This window comes from Periplaneta americana, chromosome 6 (assembly GCF_040183065.1).
Source record: "Periplaneta americana isolate PAMFEO1 chromosome 6, P.americana_PAMFEO1_priV1, whole genome shotgun sequence".
Lineage (NCBI taxonomy): Eukaryota > Metazoa > Arthropoda > Insecta > Blattodea > Blattidae > Periplaneta > Periplaneta americana.
The window spans coordinates 133,589,455-133,609,326 of NC_091122.1; positions in this window are offsets into that span (position 1 = coordinate 133,589,455).

Consider the following 19,872-nt stretch of genomic DNA (forward strand, 5'->3'; position numbering starts at 1 on the left):
TTATAACCATAAAAAGAAAACTATAGTGTTGTAACTTTGTTTTAGCTGCTTGGGTTTAGGGTTGTAAATTTTAATGGCACCGCAATAAATATACAGTACCGGAGAAAAAGTGGCAAAGAGGGTGACACAAACGACCCAATGGGTATACTTTTCTTCCCAAAACATGAATTAACACTTGCCTAACACAAACAGGTCCATAGAAGCACACAGAAATGTTATAATTTGTATTACAGATTGATATTTCAAATTTATTCAAGTGTTGCGTTTTTTTTGCTCGGCAGTTATTTTTATTCTAGCAATAAATTATTATTATTATTATTATTATTATTATTATTATTATTATTATATGTATATTTTTTATGAAAAAAACAATACGCTATATATCTTTGTTTTAGCAATAAATTATTATTATTACTATTATTAATATTATTATTATTATTATTATTATTATTATTATTATTATTATTATTATATTTTATGAAAAAAAACAATAGGCTATATATCTTTGTTCTAGCAATAAATTATTATTATTATTATTATTATTATTATTATTATTATTATTATTGTAATTGGCCTTGTGCTGTTGTTTCGCACATTAATATTCTAAATAAATAAATAAATAAATAAATAAATAAATAAATAAATAAATAATTATTATCATTATTATTATATTTTTATGAACAAAATAATAGGCTAATATATCTTTGTTCTAGCAATAAATTATTATTATTATTATTATTATTATTATTATTATTATTATTATTATTATTATTACTACTATTATTTGTATATTTCTAATGAAAAAAAAACAATGTGCTATATATCTTTGTTTCAGCAATAAATTATTATTATTATTATTATTATTATTATTATTATTATATGTATATTTCTTATGATAAAGCAATGGGCTGTATATCTTTGTTCTAGCAATAAATTATTATTATTATTATTATTATTATTATATTTTATGAAAAAAAAACAATAGGCTATATAGGCATATCTTTGTTTTAACAATAAATTAATATTATCATTATTATTATTATTACTATTATTATTATTATTATTATTACATGTATATTTTTATGAAAAAAAACAATGGGCTATATATCTTTGTTTTAGCAATAAATTATTATTATTATTATTATTATTATTATTATTAATATTATTATTATTATTATATGCACATTTTTTATGAAAAAAAAAACAATAGGCTATATATCTTTGGTCTAGCAAGAAATTGTTATTATTATTATTATTATTATTATTATTATTATTATTATTATATTTCTTATGAAAAAAACAATGGGCTATATATCTTTGTTCTAGCAATAAATCATCATTATTATTATTATTATTATTATTATTTATTATTATTATTATTATTATTATTATTATTATTATTATTATTATTATTATATGTATATTCGAGTTTCAATCTGAGTAATGCAAAGTATTACATGAGGATTAGAGTTAGAGGAAGAATAAGTTTTCTGCATGGTACAGTCACGGAAGAAAAAACTGGCCGATGTGCAGCAAAACTCGTAATGTTACTTATGCCGGTTTTGTTGTGATTATCACAGTTATAGAGCATTGGTCCCCAACTCAGAGCACTGTGTCGTCATCAAGCCTTGCCCTCTCGCCCGCGGAAAGTCGTAGCAGGGCAGGTAGGACGTTCAGCGGCGGGACCAAAATATGAATTTACTGCATAGGTTTATGATTGTTTTCTGATGGAAAAAAGATACGGGCTGAATAGAAATAACTAAATGAACTATCTTAAGCAATTTGAAAAAAAAAAAAAAAGATTTTCTTCTTCCTCCGTGAACGATGATGTTTCCTCCCTCGGTTCAAAGAACCTATTCAATAATTTGCCACGACTAAGTCACCGTACTTTACTATAATATGACATCGCCTTACTCGCTATTGCATTCATCAAGAAAGACTTAAAGTGACAATGAGCGAGACTTTTCGATATAATTGTGTTGGTGGCTTTTCCAACTGGACTACTTCTATAACACCATTTTGATTTGTTTTGCACATGATTTCTGTTGGTGTATAATGTAGTGAATAGAAATAACTTCATGGGAGACATTAACGCTTTTCACTTCGTCCCTTAGAGAGATTGGCTTTCGGAATGGTTTTATTTACATTCTACAGTATTCTGTAGGTTATGCAGAGCCGGAGTTAGGTATAGTGCCGCTCCTAGGCAGTGCTAGATTTTGCTGTCCCCAAATCCCACAAACAGTTTATGGACAGAGATTATACAGGTGACGTTCAATTAAAGTTATTTTTAAATGAAATGTTACAATTCAGAAAACATGTTATGATTTATTTAACGACGCTCGTAACTGCAGAGGTTATATCAGCGTCGACGGATGTACTGGAATTTTGTCCCGCAGGAGTTCTTTTACATGCCAGTAAATCTACTGACATGAGCCTGTCGCATTTAAGCACACTTAAATGCCATCGACCTGGCCCGGGATCGAACCCGCAACCTTGGGCATAGAAGGCCAGCGCTATACCAACTCGCCAACCAGGTCGACTTCAGGAAACAGTAAATTACTGAAATCAAAATACATGCATCTTACTTGTGAATTATAAAGACTTTCTTCGGACTTTCACAGAGAAAGCAATGATGGTATTATCAAAGTCGATCTGACGAAGCATATCAGACTCGAAGCAAAGAAACATAATACTCAAACTTATTCACTGTTGAAACGAAATTTATTTTTGAAAGGCAGGCTGTGGTTTCTGTTGGTGTATAATTTTTACTCCAACTCTTTACAGAATAAACCTTTCAAATCGAATTATATAGTGAACATACTGAAAAGGATTAAATAGTATTGTTGATGATATAGGCCAGTGTTTCTTAAACTTTTTTGAAGTGAGAACCACTTTTTTAAGTCAGAACAGTTCCGAGGACCACCTTACTCTTGTTCCCTTTGAAAGCAAAGCATATTTTAATACTAGTATATTTTAAAACTGAATTAATTAATTAAAATTAATTTACTTCGTTTAACTTTATATTAATATTAACTAATTAAGTTAATGTTAATAGAAAAAAAATCATTTTAGATTTTTAATAAATCAAGGTATTAGAGTTTGGACAATCTTTAACTTATTAACTAAACAAAATAAATAAATAAATAAATAAATAAATAAATAAATAAATAAGTAAGTAAATAAATAAATAAATAAGTAAATAAAATGTTGGTATTCTCATTAATGAGATAGATAAGCCTGCCGATTCTTGCGCAGTTTTTCTATATTTTGATATATGCTGGTAAGCTTAAGTCAGAGATCGTTACATACATAGAGTCGATTTCGGTACTTTGGTTTTATTAGGGTTAGTGATGAAAACCCTTTCTCACACAGATACGTAAAATCAAACTGAATTATAATCTGTAAAGCACCACTGTACAGTTCAATATATTCTCTTTTCACTTGTGTCGAGGTCCAGAAATTAACCATACTTTCTGCTTGGAATTTCATTTTAAGTCGAGAGTTCAATTAACTGTTCTCTTTCACTCAACGAAAGTTTGTTATTTTCAATATCAAGGGATCGCGAACCCATGAAAATTCGTCATATTTACATGGAAAATAAGTTTCAAATTGTGACCTCAGAGTTTCGAGATGAGAACGTATGTCATTGCATAATTTTCTTTCCAATTACGAAATCATTTTCAATCAAAGAAGACTCTAGGTTTGGAAATAGTGAAAAAACCTCTGTTTTACGGATCTGACCCACAAACCAAGTTTCTTCCTGAACACTTTTTTCTCATACAGTCAAAGAATTACCTTGTAGAGAGAGATTTAGTTCGTTTAGTTTTGAGAATATATCTGGAAGATATTCCAATGTACTTAGCCACATGTCGTCAGCTGATGTGCAGGGAAAAGATGGCGAGAAACACCATGTTCATAGTGCTTTAAATCCCTCTTTTTTTGCTGAGAGTAGAGTGGGAATTCGGTAGACAGGTAGGTTAATAAATTTCATAAAATGTCAGTACTGGGAGTAAAAGTGAAAGATGACTGTCATGTGTCATTTCCAAACTCTGAGATTTTCAGATAGTGTGATAAGCAATTCGTTTGAATTTGATTTTTTCTTCTGTCCTTTTTGAAGAACCACAAGGGCAAACCTCGGGGACACAGGTGGTCCAAGGACCATAGTTTGAGAAACGCTGATATAGGCTATTATATTGTGAATGTAACTGAGAGTTGTGGTTACTATTCATAGCGATAAATAGCTAATAAACAACAATATGCAATTTGATTTTCAACACTGCATTCTTGTTCATACAAGCAGTTAAATTTAAGCAGTTTCATAGTATAATAATGTGATACCGGCATTACAATATAACTATGCAGCTGCACACTTTCCTTTCACTCTTGCCACGACCGCGACAATGTGATAACAAAACAATATCTGACTTCCACAAGGTGTTCAAGAAGAAACTTCAGAAAAGATTTACCAACAAATGTTTTCAAAATACATTTCATTGTAAAATAAAAATGAAAAAGGGAGATAAAGAGAGAGAGAGAAAAAGCCGCCCCCTGGAAATTGCCGGCCTAGGCAAGTGTCTAAGTTGCCTAGGCCTGAATCCAGCACAGAGCCTATGTGTATATTTGCAACGTTTGTTGTGTTTTAGTCAACATACAGAAAGTTATTTTGCCATTGGTTTTGCCATTGCGGGTATGAGGAATGTTGTTAATGTTATTTTCATCCCCTCTGTTCGTCTCTCTTCACTCTACAGACATACTATGTTTATGGTTTATGACTACTGTATATTTTGTGCTCTTTCTAGAGTCCTAGGCACGTGACCCTTTCCAGCCCTATTAACAGAATTTGTCTATAAATAGCCACAACCACTACGAAAATCATCATTAGTATTTCAGTTCCATAGATATGGACGTCAAAGCCAAAGTAATTGCACTGATCGAGGAAGGCCGATTTAGCACGGCTCGAGCTAGAGTTGCGACTAGAACAGCGTCCAGGTGGTGGGCGCTGTATCAAGAGCGAGGTTACATAACTCGTAAACCTGGTAATTGAAGACCCAAGGCATCAACACCACAACAAGATCTTATGTTAATAGAACGTTCGAAGCGCTTTCATTTTATACTTCTAAAATATTTGTGGCCTGCAAGGAATTTCCTGCTTCCAACAGAACGCTAGTAAAAGGCTCAATAGTGCCAACGTTATGCTGAGAAGAACAGCGGTGAAGGAAGTTCTGACTGAAGACCATCGAATTGATCGTGTCACATTTTGTCGAATTCGTAGAACTATCCATGGAAAGAGGTCATCTTTTTGGATGATATGTTTATGAACTATAGCAGGCCAGTGCACGTATATCGACCGAAACAATCCAAGAGATTTGACCCTGAATATTTGTGGTCCAGAGACAACGCAGTGGTCGTTTGTCCGTGTCGGTGTGGTACGGATTTCTGGTTATGGTGGCGGTGCACTATGGAGGATTCATGGGCATATGAATGAGCATCAGTACACCAATAAACTGAAAAATGTGATGCTACCTAGTGTTCGTGTGTTTAAGCCCGAAAACAAAATAAAATTCCAACATGACTTGTCTTCGGTACACACATGCGTCGCCGTGCAGCGGTGGTTCAACATTCACAGGGACGATGTCGAGAGGTTCCATGGGTGCCAAGAAGTCCTGACTTAAATTCCATAGAAAATGTGTGTACGGAAGTGCAACGCAATGTTAATGTGTAACTACAGAGTCGGTGTCCTAGGATTGCAGATGAATTGTGGAATCTCATTGCAAATGTTTGGGATGATGTTGCATTGTCAGATAGATACAGTAGGTCTATATCCAAAGCCTTGTTAATTCTGTAAGTAGAAGAATGGATGCAGTGATCAATGTCAACGGTTTATGGACAGGCTATTAAGTCCAGAAGAAAACTGTTGTATATAACTAGAACTACATAGGTAGAAGAACATTTTAATTTGTGATATAAAGAACATTCAGTATTAATTATTTTACTTCAGGAATGTATTTTTCTTTTCTATTTTTAGAACAAAAATAAACACTGTGGGCCGTATTCATAGACATTCTTAGCGCGGGCTTTCGGTGGATGATCAGCGAACTAACGTTTTTCTTATTCATAAACCAGTGTCAGCGATATGATATGATATGATATGATATGATATGATGTGATATGATATGATATGATATGATATGATATGATATGATATGATATGATATATGATACGATAGGATACGATACGATATGATATGATATGATATGATATGATATGATATGATATGATATGATATGATATGATATATGATATGATATGAATCCTGTTTAGCACGCTCGTAGCCCGGGCTAGCGAAATGTCTATGAATAGCACTCTGTAGCTTTAATAATAGAATAAATAAATAGGTTCTAGTAAACACTAGAATCACTTATATAATCAAACGTTTTCCTAAATTGCACAAAAATTATTTCTAACTAACAAATCTATTTGTGTTTCTCTTCCCTCATTACTAATTGTTTACCGAAAGTAATTTATAGGTATTTATTTATTTCAATTTAACTGAATGTTCACTTATATAATTTGTGTTGGATTACCTTAATCAATTTAATATTATTCTACTTTAACTAACTGTTCACGTCTATATCATCTTACCATTAAGTTCGTATGTATTGTATCTATCTCAATTTTGTTTACTCTTCGTCGTATGTTTTGCCAGGAAGATATTAAAGTAAAAATAAACCATAAATAAAAGGAGTACCGTATGTCTATAGAGTAAAGAGAGACGAACAGAGGAGTTGATAATGAAATCAATAACATTCCTCGTACTGGTAAAAACAATTAAATAACAAATTTCTATACATCGACAAAAACACGAGAGTTTCAACCTTATAGAATGTGAACAGAAACAGTACGAAAGCCTTTCTCTCCTAGTCCAGCAACTTCGAGTAAACAGCACTCTGTACACAACAAAACCGGTATAAGTAACATTACGAGTTTTGCTGTTCATCGGCCAGTTTTTTCTTCCGTAACTGTACGAGAATTTTGAGGTTTGTACCTTTATAAATGAGAAACAAGTAACGATTCTAAGCTATAGCCTATATCGGCTTCATCATCAGGGAAGACAGAGAAAGGGGAAACGTCCCTGTTCGACCCATCCAATCTCGAAAGATGACTGAGCATTGGTGTTTTCTTGCGCGACACAGGAAATTTGAGCCAGAAATTGCGGGTAATTTTACCAAGAGCCCTCTGTAATTACGGATAAGAATTCTTTTACGTGTCATATATCCACGACTCAGGACACAACGGCCGTAATTCTATTCTAAAAGCAGTGACTCTTAAGATTTTTTCGCCTTTCAGTATTCCGTACGCCACCTTTAACAGCAAAAAATTTAATACGCAAATATCAATCGATAAAACAGAGATCATGGCCTTTGAGGGAAAATACCCAATTCGGAGCAAAATATGCTTCGGAAATGAACAAGTCTGATCATTTATACAGGGTGTTTCCGAGATGGTATTACGAACTTTCAGGGATGATGGCGAAGGACACATGTATCAATTTGAGATAAGGAACCCTGGTCCGGAAATTACCGAGTCGAAAGTTACAAGCAAAAATAGTTCTGTGGAAATGAAATAATTTTATTCCTCTGTACACCTTATTTTTGTGTATTTATCTGTACATCTTACACATACTGTATTCATCTGACGTTGTTTACGTTGTCTACTTACAGTATTCCATTCAATGTGCTGTCTGAGGGATGGGGACAGGAAACTACACTAAAGAAATTCTGATAGCGTAATGTGTAACGGACATGGTCGATCCTGATATGCACGTCTGTAGACAGCAGTGTATGTATACAAGTTGCAGTTTCCAGTCGATCAGTCCTAGTGAAATGGAGGAGTACACGAGAGCGGAAAAAGCAGACCTGATTTTCAAATACAGATGAGCCAATGGGAACAGTAGACAAGCTCACAGATTGTATCGGTCCAAGTACCCACGTAGGAGATATCCGGCACATATCATTTTTCCATGACTGTTTCAAAAGTTAAGGGAAGGAGGGCACGTGATGCCAAATTACAATTATATTTCCACACAACTACTTTTGCTTATAACTTTCGACTCAGTTATTTCCGGACCAGGGCTCCTTATCTCAAATTGATACATATGCACTTCCCCATCATCCCTGAAAGTTTGTAACACCAGCCCGGAAACACCTTGTAGAATAAAAAGAAGAATAAAAAGAATTCCGTGTTTGTAACTAAACTTTTTATATGGAACAATAAAACAAGAAGTAATAATAGACACTAATAATCAAAAGTGGAAATAGTGTAATGATGAAGTAATAGGAAATAAATAAATGAGCGGGGAAACAAACTACTACTGCCATCTAGTGGTAGAAGAGAGTAATGAATAAGTGGGACCAATTAAACTGCTATTGACATCTAGTGGTGCAGGAAAACAAACTACTACTGCTTTCTAGTGGTGTTACTTCGTGCATTTTTCTTGAATTTTCTTGATGTTCTGTTCGACTACAGGTAGCCATATGTTCGGAAAAATGAGACTGGGTTGGCTAGTAACATTATCCGAAAAACTCATGCTGTATGTGCAGCTTCCTCGTATTTCCTCTGAACCAGAGAGCGCTCGGTTTGTAAGATGGAGGTGTTTTTCCCACTTTATTATGTGCCCAGATTGAAAACTATGTTGGGTTATTCTGGATTTGTCTATGAGATATTGTTTAGAGTTGTAGGCTACTTGTGTCCTTTGATTCTTGTGGACAAGGGTCTGCTAGTCTCCTCTATGTACACACGACCGCATTCACAAGGAATGTTGTATATGCAGTCTCTGGTGTCGGGGGGGGGGGTCTGACTTCGATTTGTTGTTGGACAGGACTTGGCGGAGTGTATTCTTTGATTCGAAGACCGTTCTGGTATTATATTTCTTAGAAATTTTCTTTTTATCCTTCTTTTCATTTCTTATATTTCGTGTTGCAACAGCTTATGACATCGGGTGTTCCTTCTTTATATTTCGCACTGACCTGACGGTCGTCGATCAGTCAGACAGGCTAGCTGTTTGTAACGATCCCCACAGTAGGTTTTCACCTGACGACGAAGAGAGATTCACTCTTCGAAACGTTGTGCTACAATTTTAAAAATTAGCAATAAAAAAAGTCCAAACAGTTCAATCATTGAACAATTCACCGTTGCTCTCTCCCCCTTCATTCAGATCAATGTAAGGCGACTGTAATGTAATCCCATGGCAGATTAAATTTTATTTCTACGGGTATATCACTTAACACAAGTGGCTAATACCTTTAGGCCGATTGTATAAACCATTTAATCTTAGATCAGAGGTTAAATTGATCCTCGTTCTAGCTGAACTTGGTATTTTGTGTTGTATAAAGTCTAATCTGAGATTAATTTGTCTTAAACTAAAGTCAACTTTGACTGAAGAAATTTCTCCGATTAAGTTAGATGATCCAAGTTCAGTTAGCCTATTTCTTTTCTGTTTCAAGTATACGAGTGGCAGATTGTGCAAAAAGAATAACCATTATTATTAATATATATGGTAGATACATTTATATATATATATATATATATGTATATATATATATTTTTTTTTTTTTTCAATTTCATGCCTTAATATACAAACATTCTTATATTTTATAAGGCTTTATCGTGTTCAGCAGTATCAAATAACATAACCTATAATTATATTATGTTTATAACAACCATTAATTATTCATGGATATGATAGGTACATTCATAAATTTTCAATTAACTGTATTACTAAACGAAAATTGCCGTTTTATAGAGCTTTATGTTATGTTTAGCAGCATCAAACACCATAACATAACAATTTGGAGAACGGTCAACCTTCTTCTTATTGTCCGCCATTATTTACAACGCACAAAGCAAACCAGTGTCTCCAACAGAGTGTGCGGAAAGTCGCCAAAAAGTAGTTGGAAAGTCGCTAGATTTCTTATTATCAACAAAGAAAGATTAAATTTTGTCACTATGAGGTGCTAAAAACGTCGCTAAATCCCTACTTAAGCAATATAAATGTTAAAAGAAATTGTCGTTGAAAAAGAGTTAAAGTCGCTAAATTGGCAACACTGAACAAACCTATACAACATGGTCCGCGCATTACATACTTCACCTGTTTATGCGATGTTGCCAAGTCCTTTTCACTTGAACTTGGATTGCATTTGAACCAAGGTAATTTGATCGCAGAAACGTTTTATACAATAGAAGAAGTGTCTGAACTCGGTTCACTTTCCGATCTTCGATTTAGTTGGTTATTTAACGACGCTGTATCAACTACGAGGTTATTTTGCGTCGATGAGATTGGTGATAGCGAGATGGTATTTTGGCGAGATGAGGCCGAGGATTCGCCATAGATTACCTGGCATTCACCTTACAGTTGGGGAAAACCTCGGAAAAAAACCCAACCAGGTAATCAGCCCAAGCGGGGATCGAACCCGCGCCCGAGCGCAACTTCAGACCAGTAGGCAAGCGCCTTAACCGACTGAGCCACGCCGGTGGCCCGATCTTCGATCAAAATTGATCTTTAGTCAGGGAGTTTTATACAATTGGGCCTAAATAGTCTGTGTGAAAAAAAAAAAATGTTAATTCAGTCAAGATGCGATTTCTCCGTGGTTGTCCTGTGCAAATTATTATGAAAATCCCGTTTCTCCCCAAGTAAAATCAGTAAAAATATTGTGCTTAATTAATTTCTTTAATCATTCAGTAATATTCACGTGGGTGGGAGATTCTCAAATTCTGAAACGAGGCATATGATTGCTTCCCATGCAGACACACCCATCTGAGCCCACGTCACGGGTCCGTACCACACCTGCGTATAGAGCACTCGCCTTTAACCTTTGCATATTCCCACGCCACCAAAGGTAAACATAACGAGCTAGTCGCGCTGCTCGGGAAAACCGCACGAAAATCACAACATCAATACCCACGCCGAAGAGTCGTCTGCTGCCTCTATGTTGCTTCCTCATAGATATGAATTATTATGCAGGAGACACGCTGATAGCTTACCTCTGGCTAAAGTTACGACAGTTGCAGAACTGCTTTAGGGTGGGTTTCCTGTGATAAAGTCTAATTCTGAACTCAGTATTTTCCAAATTTGTTGTATATTATGATTTTAATGACTAATATCACTAATTGAAGTGTTTTTTTTAAAAAAGAACCTTAGTAAAAAAAATTGCAAATTTGAGAAATTAAGCATATGGTGAGGATATTGTAATGAATTAGTTATCCGATGTGAATAATAGTACATTATGCAACGAGCCTATAATGGTAGTAATTAAGACGCGGGTATGTTTATGAAACGAGCGCAAGCGAGTTTCATAATTTTCATACGAGCGTCTTAATTACCATTATAGTCAAGTTTCATACGACTTTTTATGCTCGACCATATTTCTAACTTGAAATTATTCATAAGTATTCATATTATTCTTATCTGACTGGGGAGCGGAAGTGACCTTGTGCAATACCTCGTAAATTGTGAGATGTGCGCAGACGCGAAAGTATTGATTTTTTCCGAGGAACAAATGTCATTGACCTTGACATAATCTAGAGAGTAAAATGAACATTAATCTTGATATAACCCGGAAATAGATTTAGACATTGAAAAATGAGATGACAAATTGAATTTATTTGAATATTATTTACAATTAACGCTAATTATTATAGTAACAGAACATAACCTTCTGCGACAGTATTGGATTTCCAGCCTCCGTAACGTTTCGCTAGTTGTCTTTCAATGGCATATCCGAGAATAATCGATACTTGCGCTTTCATATTGCTTTCTGATTGGTGGAAAACCTGAACTTTAATGAATAAGTGTACTTTAATGAAGTCCATTAAAGGGCTGCTACCAGGTGTATAATTACTACATTTCGGCATGGCCGAGCATGAAAATACTTTTATTTACACCAAAAGACTATGCAATATGTTGTATTCACTCCGGTGAGATTGGTTTATAGGGCTGGTAGGCACTTCGTATCTGTCCTCAATTGTCAGGATGACAGTTCATCAAGAAAAATGACGAGAACTGCTAAACATAGTGAGACGCTCGAAACCGCAGATTACTTGTGCTTTCTACAGAAAAGGTCAATTGGAAATCTAGTTCTGTCCCTATCAACTATGAAAAACGAAAATGTTCGCTTATTTTCCTTTCCCGCATTTTCTTCAAAAAAAGTTGGCAACCCTACTCTTTCTCCACCTAACACCTTCAGGGTAAAACTTTTTATATTAAAAATATCTACAGGATTGATCATTGCACCTAACAACGTAGGAAGCGCTAAATTGAAAAGTCTGGTGGGATGAGGAGCTGGTGAATGAATGCTACCTCCAAGCAGATTATAGTGGGCGTGTCTCTCTTCTGGCTGGCTAAAGACGATAACGCTGTATGACTTTCGTGATGTGTGTCGGTGGAAAAGTGAAACTTCACGGAAACTAACAAGTGGTACCATACACAGTTTACGTTGTATTTCAACCCACTGCAGTGATATGTGTGCAGCGTCCAAACCACTCCATTATCACCGTATGTAATTGTTTGAACTTCATCCTGCCCCAAATCAGTATCCCGTATCTGAGTAAATTTGCTAGCAGATGAATTCTTACTAATACAGACACAATCCGTAACCAAAATCTGAAGTGGTGCTGGTATTTAAAGTCTCTAAAAATCGTGGTAATCGACTAGGGTTACCAACTTCCAGAATTTCCCGGGATCTCGCGTAATTGCCCCTAATTATCAACAGACTCCCGGCTCCCTTATTTTTCTTCTCTTCGAGCATTTTTCTCCCTTATTCTTGCATAATATAAAAATGTTTATTCTAAACATTTGATTTTGTCGTGAACGATGATGATTTATGTGACAAATTTTGTTGTTCAAGACAGACATTAAAATGTGCAGCCTTTTAGAAGGTACATAATGCTTGCCAGAAATGGGTTTTAGTGCTTACCAATTTAAAATCAAACCATGTTAATGTTATAAATTTGAAAAAAAAAAAAAAAAAAAAAAAACTGGCGAGTTTTTTCTAAGCTTACCAAGTAGTAAGAGAATGTTTTATCTCATACAATAATTGGGCAGATGTTCGAAACAGGAGTACGACACATCTAATCAAATCAGAGCTGGAAACTATAGTTTAATTCAACTATTACGCGAGACAAAATCTGTCTCAAAATACTCTGAATTTAAGCCTAGCTGCCGAAGTGTAGAATAAAGTTGTATTTTAGTAACTAAACTGAATAATTTGTCAATTTTCTGTGTGAAATTTTGTCGATTCCCTTGTCTCCCGTGTATTCTTCAAAACAAGTTGGCAACCCTATAATCGACAGACCGTACAACACAGTTAATATTCTTATAAAACATCGTCAAAATCTCAGATTTTTCGTCATTGTGTAACTAGGAATATTACTCAGATGAAAGGTGGGAGAAACACAAGCGAACGTAATCATTCAGCAGTCATCATACTTCACGGTATACAGGAAAGTTGCTCAATCATTTATACAGGTTGAACTGTAAGTAATTTAATTAATTTCAGGGAGTTATTCCGTGGGATATTTCAAAGAAAAAATAATTATGGTTTATTTAACGACGCTCGCAACTGCAGAAGTTATATCAGCGTCGCCGGTGCGCCAGAATTTTGTCCAGCGGGAGTTATTTTACACGCCAGTAAATCCACTGACATGAGCCTTAAAAACACTTAAATGCCATCGACCTGCAACCTCGAGCACAGAAGGTCAGCGCTATACCAACTACACTACCGAGGCCGACTTCAAACAAAACGTTTAACACAATTTTGCTCATTTTTGCTTTATTTTCGAGATAAAAATTATTTTATACGAAACACATTTCTTAGCGTATTTTGAAGGACAAAAAAAAAAAAAAAAAAAAAAAAACAAAGATTTAATTCCCAGTACGCTCAGTCAATTTAAGAAAACAGTGTATTATGATAATAAGTGATTGAAATAACTGTAGTTTTGTTCTTTAAATGTGCAGGAATTTGATACGAACAAATGAATCCTAGAGATTCAAAATCCCCTATATCCAATTTCACAAATTAAAAGATTTTGACAGTAACTGGTTCCAAATAGAGGGAATTTCTAACCTAAGAGTGACATTTAACAAACCCTTTGCTTTAAATTTAGTGTATTTTTTAATTCAAACTATATAAATCATTAAGGCTCATTCACAATGAAAATTAAACATAATGTAAGCGTTAACTTAAAAATGTAAACGTTACGGGAAAATCAAGAACATTCACGATGGGAACATAAACATAACCGTAAAGATACTTGGTAACCATGGAAACATAACAACGACGCCATTTCCTCATATTCTGTCGTATATATCAGCGCTCCACGATTGTGTTCTGTTTGCAAATCACGTAAGCATAAGCATGAAAGTTTGGAGTTTGCAAACTTCCATGTTAACGTCTAACGGCAATGTTTATGTCAATGTTTATGTGAATCATTGTGAATGATCCTATTTGATAACCTGACCGCAAACGTCTGTGTTTATGTTACGGTTATGTTTAATTTTCAATTTGAATGCGCCTTTAGAATTCATTATTAGCAAGCAGTATGTGGGCATAACTCAGTTCTGAACGAAATGGTCTTCAGGGCATTTTGGATCTAGAGGATTCAAATGTAACTTTTCGTTCTGCGAAGGAATTTCACAATGTTACATTTCTTCGGATCAAATTTCTGCACATTTAAAGCACAAAACTAAAATTCTTTCAATCATTTATCAACAGTAATCTCACTAGACGTTTTGATTTATCTAGAGAAAATCAAAACTCGAGTGGGATTTAATTGACTATTACACGATTAGAAGAAAGTATATAAAGATTAGAAGTAACGAAGTACTCCAAAACAATAAAATATTAATTGACTTACGAAAATACAACTGTCTTCAAATGTATTATTGTACCATCTCAACATTACAAATATTACGCTAGATGCATGCTAGATGGCAGTAGTGAGCAATGCCTTCTCGTCGAGAAGTTGTCGATCTATATACACGATGGCAATGGTGCTAGACAAGAAGGCTTTGTTGATTCAGTTTCTTTTTTATTAAAATGCAACATTCCACTTCAATTATCCGAATCCCAGTAATCAACGTCACTTGACAGATGATTTTCAATAAATCTTAATATTAAACAATCTCTGATACGTGACTATCCATAATATCTTATAGCAGAAGCTATAACATAACCTAACTAATATACTGTACACAAGTGTTAGAAAAGTTTTAATTAACGACGATGACATAAAAAATAAACATGAATAATTTTAAAAGGAATAATTATTGAATGTACAATTTTCAAATTTGAATGTAGTTGGTGGTTCAATTGATGTTATATTGGACGTGTGCGTAATAGAAGTGGAACTCGTTGATTTAGGCCTACATGGTGTATTCTACTTATTCAGAATTTCCGAATGAATAATTTTAAAAGGAATGATTATTGAATGTACAATTTTGAAATTTGAATGTGGTTGTTGGTTCAATTGATGTTATATTGGACGTGTGCGTAATAGAAGTGGAACTCGTTGATTTAGGCCTACATGGCGTATTCAACTTATTCAGGATTTCCGAATGGTGCTCTTCATTTATTTGTAAATCGGATTTCAGAAGATGCATAGGTATGATCAGTGATTTTTATTAATTCTTGTTCTTGAATGCCAATGCGAGTCATATTTGAAACTGCTGTGCATCGACTGGCGTGGTTTGTAATTATATATATATATATATATATATATATATATTTTTTTTTTTTGACGTCCAGACCAGCGCAGTTTCAAATGTTGGCAAACAAAGAAACAAATGCTAGGGACGCGATAAAATTAAACAAATGCTAGGGACGCGATAAAATTGTGCGATAAGCAGCCATGATTGGTTGAAATACGTCCTTTAGTACCGTTTTATTGGTCAAAAGTAGTATGACGTAGTAAGAGTGTAATAGTCATCATAATACATTGCTCTCTTAAATTGGCTGATCGTATTGGGGACTGTGACTCATTTTCTAGTTGTACATCACTTCCCCGAACTCACTGTAGCCACGCTGTTTGATCAAATACTTTTCTTGGTCCAGTAATAATCGCATTCCATCATCTTGCCGCAATCCTTGTAGCTAGCAATTGTAAATGTTTCGCTTCATTCACTCCGGTTGTGCTACATGTCATTGCCACACCAGAAAACTCGAGCGTTGGTGGAACTTCAATTATTCGCATTGTTACTCACCCCGTGAAACATTTTCGAAAAGCTCCAATAAATCTAATCTCTTGTGGAAAATACTGTTGCCTATTAATTTTATTACGTGCAGGCATTTATTTTAATGGTGATATATTCGATTGTAAATTAAGAACATCTGATTAATTTGTAGCAGAGGAAACGGAAATTCCAGAGAAAGTACAGGGACATCACTTTATTTTTACCAACATTTTTAACATTAACCGGGCAATGCTCGGAAACACTGTTACCCCCTTCCATTACAGGAGTTTGGAGTCGCTAGTGCAATATGTAAACAAACCATTTTACTAGCTATAGGAGGAGAGAAAAATAGTGTATCCATTTATGCTACGATTTTCAGTTTGGTCATTACTTTACAGTATTTTATCAAAAACAGTAGAATAGTAACAATTTTGTTTCACAAACTCAAGTCTTCAGGCGGTTATATACATTATGTAATGTCTACTTTATTCAGCATATTACTAACCTAATTTATTCCTAAGAATTTTGTGAACACTTCGGTAAGAAACCCCAATTTCTACAGCTAGCTTATTGACCGACTTATTAGGATCTCGCTGCATCCTTTCTCTAGCATCTTCTACAACATCTTCTGTCACCTTTGTTGGCCATATTACACTTTTCTTTCTTTCTGTACACTCCGTTGCTCTAAATTTATCTACCAGATTAATGATATTTCTACGAAAATATTCCGTAATGATATAATCAGGAAATTGTGAAAAAAACTGTTGTTCACTATTGTAATTCCAGTTTCCACCACCGTCCTTCACACCTACAAACGGTAAAACAAAACTCTTGTTTAAATAATGCTGTTAAGTACCGTACCATATTATAGGGTATCGTACTTTCGGTAACTCTAATCTTCACTTGTGCTCAGTCCACACAGATAAATTCAGTTATGCTACACACCATACCTGTGTGAAAATAAACTTCAATAATATAAGCTCTTTCTTCTATAGAAAATGCAACATATTTCTGAAACACACTGTACTCTGTAATGTTTATTTCACTGCTAGCAACAGTGGACGTAAGTTTGTGTGACTGACGTTAGCAAGGACATTAGTGAAAGGGGTGGGAGTCAAGTACATTTTGAAACGCAGGTACAATAAAAATTGAAGTAAAAATAAAATGATGTCCCTGTATATTGTAATTTCATAACATCCACATCTATAAAAAAAATTCCACTTTCAACTTTTCGCGAATTAAACTTGTATCTTCAACATAACAACAGTATTTGCTTCTAGAAAGGAGTTAACGATTTCGGTAAAGTGTAATCAACACAAAATGGTTGTATAATCCAAAATTCCGAAATCAGGTTTACAGGTAAGTATTCCATGATACACTCTAGGCTCCCAAAATGTTACTTTATACAGTGTGTATCGAAAATGGTGGGCAAAACTTCAGTATGGATTTCTCACATGTAGAGAAGAAAAAAAGTTAGGTCTATATCAATATGGGTTCGGAAATGCTTGGTTACCGCGTTATAGAAGTTGCAGGTACACTAAGGTATGTTCGTTGGAATTAGTTTATTAATGATGCAGCGTCTGTACAGTAGTGACAAAAAAACCGGACCGACCCTTGTAGCTGATTTCAGAGCCTTATTCACTCCAGAGCACGACAGACTAGTAACTAAGACTTTCGCGGTTCGAATCCTGCCTGCGAAGGAAACTTTTTTTTGTTCCATATTCAAATTTATTCCCAATACTTTTCGATTGCTGATAAAATTCATGTTCTGGGAATAATAAGTTTATTAAATAGTAAAATATCGCTGAAATCGAAAATATTGGGAATAAATTTGAATAACAAACAAAAAAAAGTTTTCTTCCCAGGCAGGATTCAACCACGAAGGACTTGGTTACCAGTCTATCGTGCTCTGGAGTGAACAAGGCTCTGAAATCAGCTACAAGGGCTGGTCCGGTTTTTTTGCCACTGCTGTACATTTGCTTACAGAGACTGTTCAAAATGTCTTTCTTCTGTCTGAATACGGGCCGCAGCTCGTCTCATTGACATTCGGACATTCTTCCAAATGTCTGACATAGCTCGTATACTCTGACAGCTTTCCAGAATTCGCTGATGAAGAGCTTCTACATCATTCACAAGGATCGAATACACAAGCGCCTTCAAGTGCACCCACAGGCGGAATTCCAGTGGGTTGAGGTCTGGTGAGCGTGGAGGCCAAGTAATTGGTCCACCTTGCCCTATCCATCGGCCAGGGTAAAGTTCATCAAGGTATCTACATACACGAAGACTGAAATGTGAGAGAGCACCATAAACTTGTGTCGCGCATTTAATTCCAGCAAAAGAAAGTTCTAGAGTGCACAATGGTCCTCCTTGTCACCGCTAATATCGCGGTAACCATTTTCGGACCCACGTTGATGTAACCTTTTTTTCTTCTCTACATATGAGAAATCCATACCTGAAGTTTTGCCCATTATTTTCGATACATTCTGTATTCGTCGTTTCTCACTTTTAAAAATAATTTCATTTTCATTTAAGAAAGCATCTAACAGTGGAGAAGAACACGTGTTTCCACAATTTACTTTTTTAATTATCAACCCAAGCTTCTTTTCTAAGAGTTAGGGTTTCGTCCTTTGTCAAGAATAAGGCAGTGGATTTTCCTGCAAGCTCTTATTTACGTGAGTGATATGGCAGAATATACCTACCAAGTAAACTAACCGTGTAAACAACAGTTCTTCAATTAAATAATTTAAGTCTGAAGATTTTTTAGGCAGAAAAATCTGCACTTCTGAATAAAGTTCAAGCAAACGTGATGGCTCAGTAATATATTCTCTTTCGACAGTCACGTAACTTCGGTATGAAGTAGGAGGGAATAATTCTCGGCTCTAATTTCACTGCAAATAGCTCTGGACAATGCTCACCGCATCGTTCATTCCTTCAGAGCAACTGATATTTTTCTTGCGGTTAATACCATACGATGAAAACTACTACATTAAACCGTCGTTAATACGCTCCCGCTTATAACGCAATTCCGTTCATTATGCTCTTTTTATACGATCTCTGGACATTTCATATACAGAGTGATTCATTATTACGTGTAAATACTTTGTGTGTGTGTGTGTATTGTAGAGGTGAAACTAAGACTAAAACGTTTTATACAACTTTTTCTCAAAATCTTTAATTCCACAGTTCCAGTAATGGCTAGTAACTGCATAGGCATTACTGTTCTCTCACACATTTGGTGTGGTATTGTGGGGAATCAGTTACTCGGACCTCGAATTCTACCTCCGCGGTTGAATGAGGAAATCTGCTGCGCATTCTTGGAACGCGAATTGCATGGTCTGCTACATGATATCCCTCTTGCAACGCGAGTGAACTTATGGTTTATGCACGATGGTGCTCCTGCGCATTACTGCCGCAACGTAAGGGCGTATCTCAATGCTGCGTATCCAGAACAATGGATAGGCCGTGCAGGACCAACTCCTTAGCCAGCCAGATCACCGGACATGAACCCTCTGGACTTCTACCTTTGGAGCCGCCTGAAGTCGTTAGTGCATGCCTCTGCTGTACCTAACGTAGAAGTACTACAACAGCGAATTGAACATGCGTGTGGAATTGTTCGTGATGAGTTGAACGGGCTGTGTAACGTTCA